The sequence below is a fragment of the Triticum dicoccoides genome, chromosome 7A, assembly GCF_002162155.2.
Source record: "Triticum dicoccoides isolate Atlit2015 ecotype Zavitan chromosome 7A, WEW_v2.0, whole genome shotgun sequence".
Taxonomy (NCBI): Eukaryota; Viridiplantae; Streptophyta; class Magnoliopsida; order Poales; family Poaceae; genus Triticum; species Triticum dicoccoides.
The window spans coordinates 737,504,000-737,514,564 of NC_041392.1; positions in this window are offsets into that span (position 1 = coordinate 737,504,000).

Genomic DNA, 10,565 nt, shown 5'->3' on the forward strand with positions numbered 1-10,565 from the left:
GTCAAAACCGGCGGATCTCGGGTAGGGGGTCCCGAACTGTGCGTCTAAGGCGGATGGTAACAGGAGGCAGGGGACACGATGTTTACCCAGGTTCGGGCCCTCTCGATGGAGGTAATACCCTACTTCCTGCTTGATTGATCTTGATGATATGAGTATTACAAGAGTTGATCTACCACGAGATCGTAGAGGCAAAACCCTAGAAGCTAGCCTATGATTATGATTGTTGTTGTCCTACGGACTAAATCCTCCGGTTTATATAGACATCGGAGGGGGCTAGGGTTACATAGAGTCGGTTACAAGGGAGGAGATCTACAAATCCGAATTGCCAAGCTTGCCTTCCACGCAAAGGAGAGTCCCACCCGGACACGGGACGAAGTCTTCAATCTTGTCTCTTCATAGTCCAACAGTCCGGCCAAAGTATATAGTCCGACAGTCCGAGGACCCCCTAATCCAGGACTCCCTCAGTAGCCCCTGAACCAGGCTTCAATGACGATGAGTCCGGCGCGCAGATTGCCTTCAACATTGCAAGGCGGGTTCCTCCTCCGAATACTCCATAGAAGATTTTGAACACCAGGATCGTGTCCGATTCTGCAAAACAAATTCCACATACCATCGTAGAGAGTATAATATTCCACAAATCTAATCTGCTGACAACTTCACAGCGTGGCACCACGCCATAGCCCGGTCATTATTCGAACCGTTTTTCTCAACCAGCTACTGCACATATTGCGAGGCGGTTTTCTTGGCACGTCTTGTCGAAGCAGAGATCGTGTCCCCTCATCACGGGATTCTCATCAATATGGGTATGGGTAACCCAACCGCGCCATCAATCATGGCGCTTGGGGAATAAGCATGTTTACCAGGCAAGTGGGGAGGCGTAGAATCCCTACTGCCTTTATAAGGGGATAAGGACTCCCTTTCGCACCCACGCCTTCTTCCCGATTCATTCCCCTTCGCTCGAGCTCCAGCGCCCAAGAGTTCATCTTCTCCGCCCACAAAGGCCTTCCGAAAATGTCCGGATCGGGAGTAGGAGGCAAGTGGATGGCCTCTACCGTCCGGGAGAAGGATATCAAAAAGCTTCGGGAGGCCGGGTACCTGGCCAAGAAAATCAGCCACCGTCTCCCGACGGCGGGACAGATCGTCCCTACTCCGGAACCCCACGAGAGGGTTGTATTCCTCCCTCATTTTGTCCGTGGGCTAGGGTTTCCCCTCCACCCGTTCGTTCGCGGCATCATGTATTATTACGGGATCAATTTTCACGATCTATCCCCCAATTCCTTCCTCAATATCTCGACGTTCATTATCGTGTGCGAGGCCTTTCTTCGCATCTCGCCACACTTCGGCTTATGGCTGAAGATTTTCAATGTGAAGCCCAAGGTAGTGGGCAGCGAGCACGCCGAGTGTGGGGGCGCTATGGTGAGCAAGATGCCCAACGTCACATGGCCAACAGGTACTTTTAATGATTCCATCAAAGAGTGGCAACAGCAGTGGTTCTACATTACCGAGCCGCGCGGCACGGAATGGGCCGTTACTCCCGAGTTCCGATTCGGAGCCCCTCCGCGGCTTACGTCCTGGCTTAAGAAGGGACTGAACTGGTCTTCGTCCGATGAACTGTCGGTGCTCCAGACACGTGTTAAAGATATGGAAGACAAGAACATCGAACTTGTCAATGTAGTTCAGGCGATGTTAGTTCGCCGAATCCTGCCCTGTCAACATCGGGCTTGCAATCTATGGGAATTCGATCCGGCCAAGCACCAAACCCTGCGAGAGCTCTTTGGCTCCTCGCACAAAGACATCTGGAAGGTGCTTTTCAAGTCCGGCAAATCATGGCCGGACTCAGCCGAGGACCGCGGGTACCAACTGTCCCGCCCTGCGAGCTCAGTAAGTCATCATACGTTTTATCCGCATAATCCAAGGGAAATGCTTAATGTGTTTTCCACAACTCTCCTAGGGCTGGACGAAGAAGGCGGAGCGGATCCACTGTCCAGCCCCGCTGCCTGAAGAACTGGCCACTTCTGACGAAGATGCTGGTCCCGGCGCCTTACAAGGCGCCGAAGAAGAAAGCCGAGAAGGAGGCCAAAAAGACCCGGGGCAGCCTTCGTCACCGCGGTACTTCAGACACGATATCCGAAGGCTCCACCGCCTGTTCTGCCTCCGAAGAGGACAAGGAGGAGGAATAAGAATCCCCAGAAGGGGGAAGAAAGAAGAGGACGACCTCCATACACTTGGAGGCCAAGTCGCGTAAGAGGGGAAAAGCTCCTCTTGTGGAAGAGTCCACTGCCGCTGCCTACAGCAACCCGGCGTGGGATCCCAGGGCCCAGCCCCTGGTGAACTCGTGAGTATATAAAGTCCGAATACGTTTGTGCGTCCGGACTCATCATGGCATAATATTTTAACCTGAGCCATATTTTTTGTAGTCCGGTGAGGTCCCGCACCAAACAATCCTCATCAGAGGATTTGCTGAGCTCGGATGCTACGGAGAGCGGGACGCCCCCGAAGGCCCCTTGCCCCAAACAGGTGAATAACACCGAGGCTTCGTCCCAGAAGGACCCCGGCCAAGGAGGGGAGGAAAAGATCATGAAGACGGCACCTGGAGGTCAAACTTCAGAGGCCGGACACATGGGGGAGAAGATTCCTGTGGGAGTTGACGGCAGGGGCCATCTTGAATTCGGCTCCCGGCTGGATGCAATTCCGGAGACCAATACGGCTCCAGAATCAAGCAGGCGGCCTCCCTCGGCTGGAGGGGGCGTTCCTGTTCCACCGGCAACCTCTGTCCAACCAGAGGTGTCGGATGCTTTGTTGGCGGCACTAAAGAGCGCCTCCATTGTCGATGAACACCGTGCCTTTATGGGTGCGGTGATTGAGAAGATTCAGTCTGCTGAGAGCGGACTGAATGAAGCCTGTATCAGCCTTATAAAAGGTTTTGAGGTATGTTTTATGAGGTTTCGAAGAGTGTCATGGTATGGATAGTGGCCCCTAATACACTGTTCGGTGAAAGAAAGAACTCGACAGAGGATCAAATTTATGTTCGCAGGAAGACTCACTTGATGACATCTATTTCGCTTCTTTTATAAGCAGGCGTCTGTAGCGGCTGCTGCCTCTCATACTGCGGAGGTTGCTACCACTTGAGCACTGTGTTGGTTTTCCCTTGAAGAGGAAAGGGTGATGCAGCAAAGTATCGTAAGTATTTCCCTTAGTTTTTGAGAACCAAGGTATCAATCCAGTAGGAGGCTACGCGCAAGTCCCTCGTACCTGCACAAAACAAATAACTCCTTGCAACCAATGCGATAAGGGGTTGTTAATCCCTTCACGGTCACTTACGAGAGTGAGATCTGATAGATATGATAGGGTAATATTTTTTGTATTTTTGTGATAAAGATGCAAAGTAAAATAAAAGCAAAGTAAAAAGCAAAGGAAATAATAAAGTGTTGGAAGATTAATATGATGAAGATAGACCCGGGGGCCATAGATTTCACTAGTGGCTTCTCTCAAGAGCATAAGTATTTTACGGTGGGTGAATGAATTATTGTTGAGCAATTGACAGAATTGAGCATAGTTATGAGAATATATAGGTATGATCATGTATATAGGCATCACGTCCGAGACAAGTAGACCGACTCCTGCCTGCATCTACTACTATTACTTCACTCATCGACCGCTATCCAGCATGCATCTAGAGTATTAAGTTCATGAAAACAGTGTAATGCCTTAAGCAAGATGACATGATGTAGAGGGATAAATTCATGCATTATGATAAAAAAACCCATCTTGTTATCCTCGATGACAACAATACAATACGTGCCTTGCTGCCCCTACTGTCACTGGGAAAGGACACCGCAAGATTGAACCAGAAGCTAAGCACTTCTCCCATTGCAAGAAAGATCAATCTAGTAGGCCAAACCAAACTGATAATTCGAAGAGACTTGCAAAGATAACCAATCATACATAAAAGAATACAGAGAAGATTCAAATATTGTTCATAGATAAACTTGATCATAAACCCACAATTCATCGGTCTCAACAAACACACCGCAAAAAGAAGATTACATCGAATAGATCTCCACGAGAGAGGGGGAGAACATTGTATTGAGATCCAAAAAGAGAGAAGAAGCCATCTAGCTACTAACTATGGACCCGAAGGTCTGAGGTAAACTACTCACACTTCATTGGAGAGGCTATGGTGTTGATGTAGAAGCCCTCCATGATGGATGCCCCCTCCGGCGGAGCTCCGAAACAGGCCCCAAGATGGGATCTCGTGGGTACAAAAGGTTGCGGCGGTGGAATTAGGTTTTTGGCTCCGTATCTGATCGTTTGGGGGTACATAGGTATATATAGGAGGAAGGAGTACGTCGGTGGAGCAACAGGGGGCCCACGAGGGTGGAGGGCACACCCTGGGGGGTGGGCGCGCCCCCTACCTCATGGCTTCATCCTTTCTTTCTTGACGTAGGTTCCAAGTCTTCTGGATCATGTTCGGTGAGAAAATCACGTTTCCGCAGGTTTCATTCCATTTGGACTGCGTTTGATATTCCTTTTCTGCGAAACACTGAAATAGGCAAAAAAACAACAATTCTGGGCTGGGCCTCCGGTTAATAGGTTAGTCCCAAAAATAATATAAAAGTGAATAATAAAGCCCAATAATGTCCAAAACACTAGATAATATAGCATGGAGCAATAAAAAATTATAGATACGTTGGAGACGTATCAAGCATCCCCAAGCTTAATTCCTGCTCGTCCTCGAGTAGGTAAATGATAAAAAAGATAATTTTTGATGCGGAGTGCTACTTGGCATAATTTCAATGTAATTCTTCTTAATTGTGGTATGAATATTCAGATCCGAAAGATTCAAGACAAAAGTTCATATTGACATAAAAATGATAATACTTCAAGCATACTAACTAAGCAATTATGTCATCTCAAAATAACATGGCCAAAGAAAGTTCATCCCTACAAAATCATATAGTTTAGTCATTCTCCATTTTGGTCACACAAGAATGCTCTCATCATGCACAACCCCGATGACAAGCCAAGCAATTGTTTCATACTTTAGTAATCTCAAACCTATAAACTTTCATGCAATATATGAGCGCGAGCCATGGACATAACACTATGGGTGGAATAGAATATGATGATGGGGGTTATGTGGAGAAGACAAAAAAGGAGAAAGTCTCACATCAACGAGGCTAATCAATGAGCTATGGAGATGCCCATCGATTGATGTTAATGCAAGGAGTAGGGATTGCCATGCAACAGATGCACTAGAGCTATAAATGTATGAAAGCTCAACAAAAGAAACTAAGTGGGTGTGCATCCAACTTGCTTGCTCATGAAGACCTAGGGCACTTGAGGAGGCCCATTGTTGGAATATACAAGCCAAGTTCTATAATGAAAAATTCCCACTAGTAGCAACCCGATGGCAAGGAAGTAATCAAAATCACCATCAAGAATCCTACACTCGGGGGGCAACCACAAGTGCAAGACAATACTCATGTCAAATTTGCCAAACCCAAGGGTACAAAAGTTGGCAAGTGGAAGACGAAGAAGCTAAAGTGCAGCGTAAGAAAATTAAGCCCACTTTTGATATGTTGATGTCCAAATATGCCAATAAAGCGGCCGGTTCTAGCTCTAACTAGTCATCAAATTTGAAGCGCTCAAGATCACCTCTGAGGCAAGAATTTCAGCATCATGCAAGGCCATATGGGTCGTGGGCACCAGGACCATGGATGGCGCCACCACCCTATGCACCATACTACATGGGAGACTTCAATGGAGGATGGGGGCAGCCCCTAATGGCCCTTATGCATTTCATCCGGGGTGGGCAGAACCAAGGAGGCCCATCCGTGAGAGGCTTTCTTACCTCGTACGAGGCCGTTCGAACAATGGAGTCAATAGGCCAATGCAATATAATAAAAAATGGTCAGCAATCAAGTGTAGCGTGCTAAGTCACCAAGTGATGTTGCAGTCAAGTCAGGAAAAGGCAAGGAAAAAATCGATGCCGACTCACTCATCTTGGGCACCAAAACATTCACCATGCAGCAGCCAATTTTGCATAGCAATCCGACTGAGACGATACTTGCTATCACACCAAAACACTAGGCTAATGACCATGAAGCAAGTGCAAGCCAAGAAAAGCCAAGAGATCCTAAGTATACTCATCCAAAGTGATGTCCTCCAGGGCTAACAAAAACACAAAAGAGGAAACTGCAGAGGTTAAGGAATCTGGAGATGGCGGAGCAAGAGGCCGAGAAGCAAAGGGACAAAAGTTTCAATGACACTCGGCGCATAGTACCCACAAAACAAGTGATGCAGCTGCTTCTACGTGTATCATAGCAGATCCTACATCATCAAAGTAGGACAGTGTAACCATTGTTACATTGTTCGCGACACCTATTGATTCCCCTTCACTCAGACAGATTTCAAATTTCGTGGACACGCCCGAGGAGGAAGATGATATGTTGGACTATGAGTCTACACCGATTCATGAAAGTATGGATATTAATATGGTGTATTACTTACCTGCTGAGTTTCGTGTTGTAGATGAAGAAGGGGAAGTAGCTCAACTAGATTTTGGCCCTAAAAATGCAATATTCGAGAAGCCAAAAGAACTAATGACACACAAAACTACTGTATCTTAGAGGTCATATTAATGGATCACTTCTCACTCAGATGCTTGTTGACGGTGGTGATGTGGTGAATCTCATGCCCTATTCGGTCTTCAAGAGATTGGGTTAGCCTGATGAAGAGTTGACAAAGACCAATATGGTGCTTAATTTACTTGAAGGCAAAGAGAAAACCCAAGCCAAAGGTTTGATGTATGTGGAGCTTACAACCGGAAGCAAAACTTTGGCTACTATGTACTTTATCACTGAAGTGCAAGGTAACTACAACATTATATTAGGCTTTGGGTTTGTGCCAACCAATGCATGCCTTCTACCATAAACCAGTTTTTAATTCAATTGGTTGATAATGAAGTGGAGGTCATTCATGCGGATAACTCGGCTCGTGTTGCTTTAGTTGATGCATCAGTGGATTGGCAGCATCCCAATGCTACTTGCTTGATGGTGCGCGACCTATCAGATTTTGATTTTCTCAGTGCTACAAAGAATGGTTTTGTGCCTGTTTCACTAAAGCCAGTTGATACGTCCATTTTGCATCATGCTTTTATATCAATATTTATTGCATTATGGGCTGTTATTTCACGTTATGTCACAATACTTATGGCTATTCTCTCTTATTTTACAAGGTTTACATAAAGAGGGAGAATGTCGGCAGCTGGAATTCTGGGCTGGAAAAGGAGCAAATATTAGAGACCTATTCTGTGCAACTCCAAAAGTCCTGAAACTCCACGGAACATCTTAAAATAAATAAAGAAAAATCCTCGCCAAAGATGAAGGCCAGGGGGCCCACACCCTGCTCACGAGGGTGGGGGCGCGCCCCCTCCGAGGGCGCGCCCCCTACCTCGTGGGCCCCCTGGTGGCTCTCCGACGTCCATCTTCTCCTATATGAAGTCTTTCGATGAGAAAAAAATAAAGGGGAACCTTTCGGGATGAAACTCCGCTGCCACGAGGCGGAACCTTGGCGGAACCAATCTAGAGCTCCGGCAGAGCTGTTCTGCCGGGGATACTTCCCCCCGGGAGGGGGAAATCATCACCATCGTCATCACCAACGCTCCTCTCATCGGGAGAGGGCAATCTCCATCAACATCTTCACCAGCACCATCTCATCTACAAACCCTTATTCATCTCTTGTATCCAATTCTTGTCTCCAAGTCCGGGATTGGTGCTAGTAGGTTGCTAGTAGTGTTGATTACTCCTTGTAGTTGATGCTAGTTGGTTTATTTGGTGGAAGATCATATGTTCAGATCCTATATGCATATTATTACCCCTCTGATTATGAACATGAATATGCTTTGTGAGTAGTTACGTTTGTTCCTGAGGACAAGGGAGAAGTCTTGCTATTAGTAGTCACGTGACTTTGGTATTCGTTCGATATTTTGATGAGATGTATGTTGTCTAGCCTCTAGTGGTGTTATGTGAACATCGACTACATAACACTTCACCATTATTTGGGCCTAGAGGAAGGCATTGAGAAGTAATAAGTAGATGATGGTTTGCTAGAGTGACAGAAGCTTAAACCCTAGTTTATGCGTTGCTTCGTAAGGGGCTGATTTGGATCCATATGTTTCATGCTACGGTTAGGTTTACCTTAATACTTTTGTTGTAGTTGCGGATGCTTGCAATAGAGGTTAATCATAAGTGGGATGCTTGTTCAAGTAAGAACAGCACCCAAGCACCGGTCCACCCACATATCAAATTATCAAAGTACCGAACGCGAGTCATATGAACGTGATGAAAACTAGCTTGACGATATTCCCATGTGTCCTCGGGAGCGCTTTTCCTATTATAAGAGTTTGTTCTGGCTTGTCCTTTGCTACAAAAAGGATTGGGCCACCTTGCTGCACCTTACTTACTTTAGTTACTTGTTGCTCGTTACAATTTACCTTATCACAAAACTATCTGTTACCACTTATTTCAGTACTTGCAGAGAATACCTTGTTGAAAACCGCTTGTCATTTCCTTTAGCTCCTTGTTGGGTTCGACACTCTTACTTATCGAAAGGACTAGATAGATCCCCTATACTTGTGGGTCATCAAGACTCTTTTCTGGCGCCGTTGCCGGGGAGTGTAGCGCCTTTGGTAGGTGGAATTTGGTAAGGAAAAATTTATAGTATGCTGAAATTTACTGTCACTTGTTACTATGGAAAGTAATTCTGTGAGGGGCTTGTTCGGGGTATCTTCACCCCGTCCAGTAGAGCAAAGAGTTGCTCCTCAACCTACTGAACCTATTGAAAATGAAACTCCTTTTGAATTTCCTTCGGGTATGATGGAAAACCTGCTAGCTAATCCTTTTACAGGAGATGGAACAAAACATCCTGATGAGCACTTAATATATGTGGATGAAGTTTGTGGATTATTCAAGCTTGCAGGTATACCCGATGATGTTGCTAAGAAGAAGGTCTTCCCTTTATCTTTGAAGGGAGACGCATTGATATGGTATAGGCTATGTGATGATATGAGATCATGGAACTATAAGAGATTAAAATTGGAATTTCATCAAAAGTATTATCCTATGCATCTTGTTCATCGTGATCGCAATTATATATATAATTTCTGGCCTCGCGAAGGAGAAAGCATCGCTCAAGATTGGGGGAGGCTTAAATCAATGTTATATTCATGCCCCAATCATGAGTTCTCGAGAGAAATAATTATTCAAAGTTTTTATGCTCGACTTTCTGATAACAATCGCACCATGCTCGATACTTCTTGTGCTGGCTCTTTTATGATGAAGACTATTGAATTTAAATGGAACTTATTGGATAGAATTAAACGCAACTCTGAAGATTGGGACCTCGCCGAAGGTAAGGAGTCAGGTATGACACCTAAGTTTGATTGTGTTAAATCTTTTATGGATACCGATATTTTCCGTAATTTTAGCACTAAATATAGACTTGACTCTGAGATAGTAGCTTCTTTCTGTGAATCTTTTGCTACTTATGTTGATCTCCCCAAGGAGAAGTGGTTTAAATATCATCCTCCCATAGAAGTAAAAGTAGCTGCACCTATTAAAGTTGAAGAAAAGACTGTCACTTATAATGATCCTATTGTTCCTACTTCTTATGTTGAGAGACCACCTTTCCCTGTTAGAATAAAGGATCATGCTAAAGCTTCAACTGTTGTTCGTAAAAGTAATATTAGATCTTATACACCTCCTGAGCAAGTTAAAGTAGAACCTAATATTGCTATTGTTAAAGATCTCTTGTCTGATAATATTGATGGGCATGTTATTCAGTTCAACGCTGAAACTTCTAGAATTGCTAAACCTTGTGATAAAGATAAACATAGACCTGTGGTAGGCGTGCCTGTTATTTCTGTTAAAATAGGAGATCATTGTTATCATGGCTTATGTGATATGGGTGCTAGTGCTAGTGTTATACCCATTGACTTATACAAAGAAATTATGCATGATATTGCACCTATTGAGTTAGAAGAAATTGATGTCACAATTAATCTTGCCAATAGAGATACTATTTCACCAATAGGGATTGTTAGAGATGTTGAAGTCTTGTGTGGGAAAACTAAATATCCCGCTGATTTTCTTGTTCTTGGCTCCCCACAAGATAGCTTTTGTCCCATTATATTTGGTAGACCCTTCTTGAATACTGTTAATGCTAAGATAGATTGTGAAAAGAATGTTGTTACTATTGGCTTGGATGATATGATTCATGAGTTTAATTTCTCTAAATTTAGTAAACAACATCGTGAGGAAGAATTGCCTAGTAAGGATGAAATTATTGGTCTTGCTTCTATTGCCGTACCTCCTAGTGATCCTTTAGAACACTATTTGCTAGACCATGAAAATGATATGTGCATGAATGAAAGAAGGGAAATAGATGAAGTATTCTTTAAACAGGAACCTATTCTGCAACACAATCTGCCTGTTGAAATTTTAGGGGATCCTCCTCCACCCAGGGGTGATCCCGTGTTTGAGCTTAAACCATTGCCTGATAAT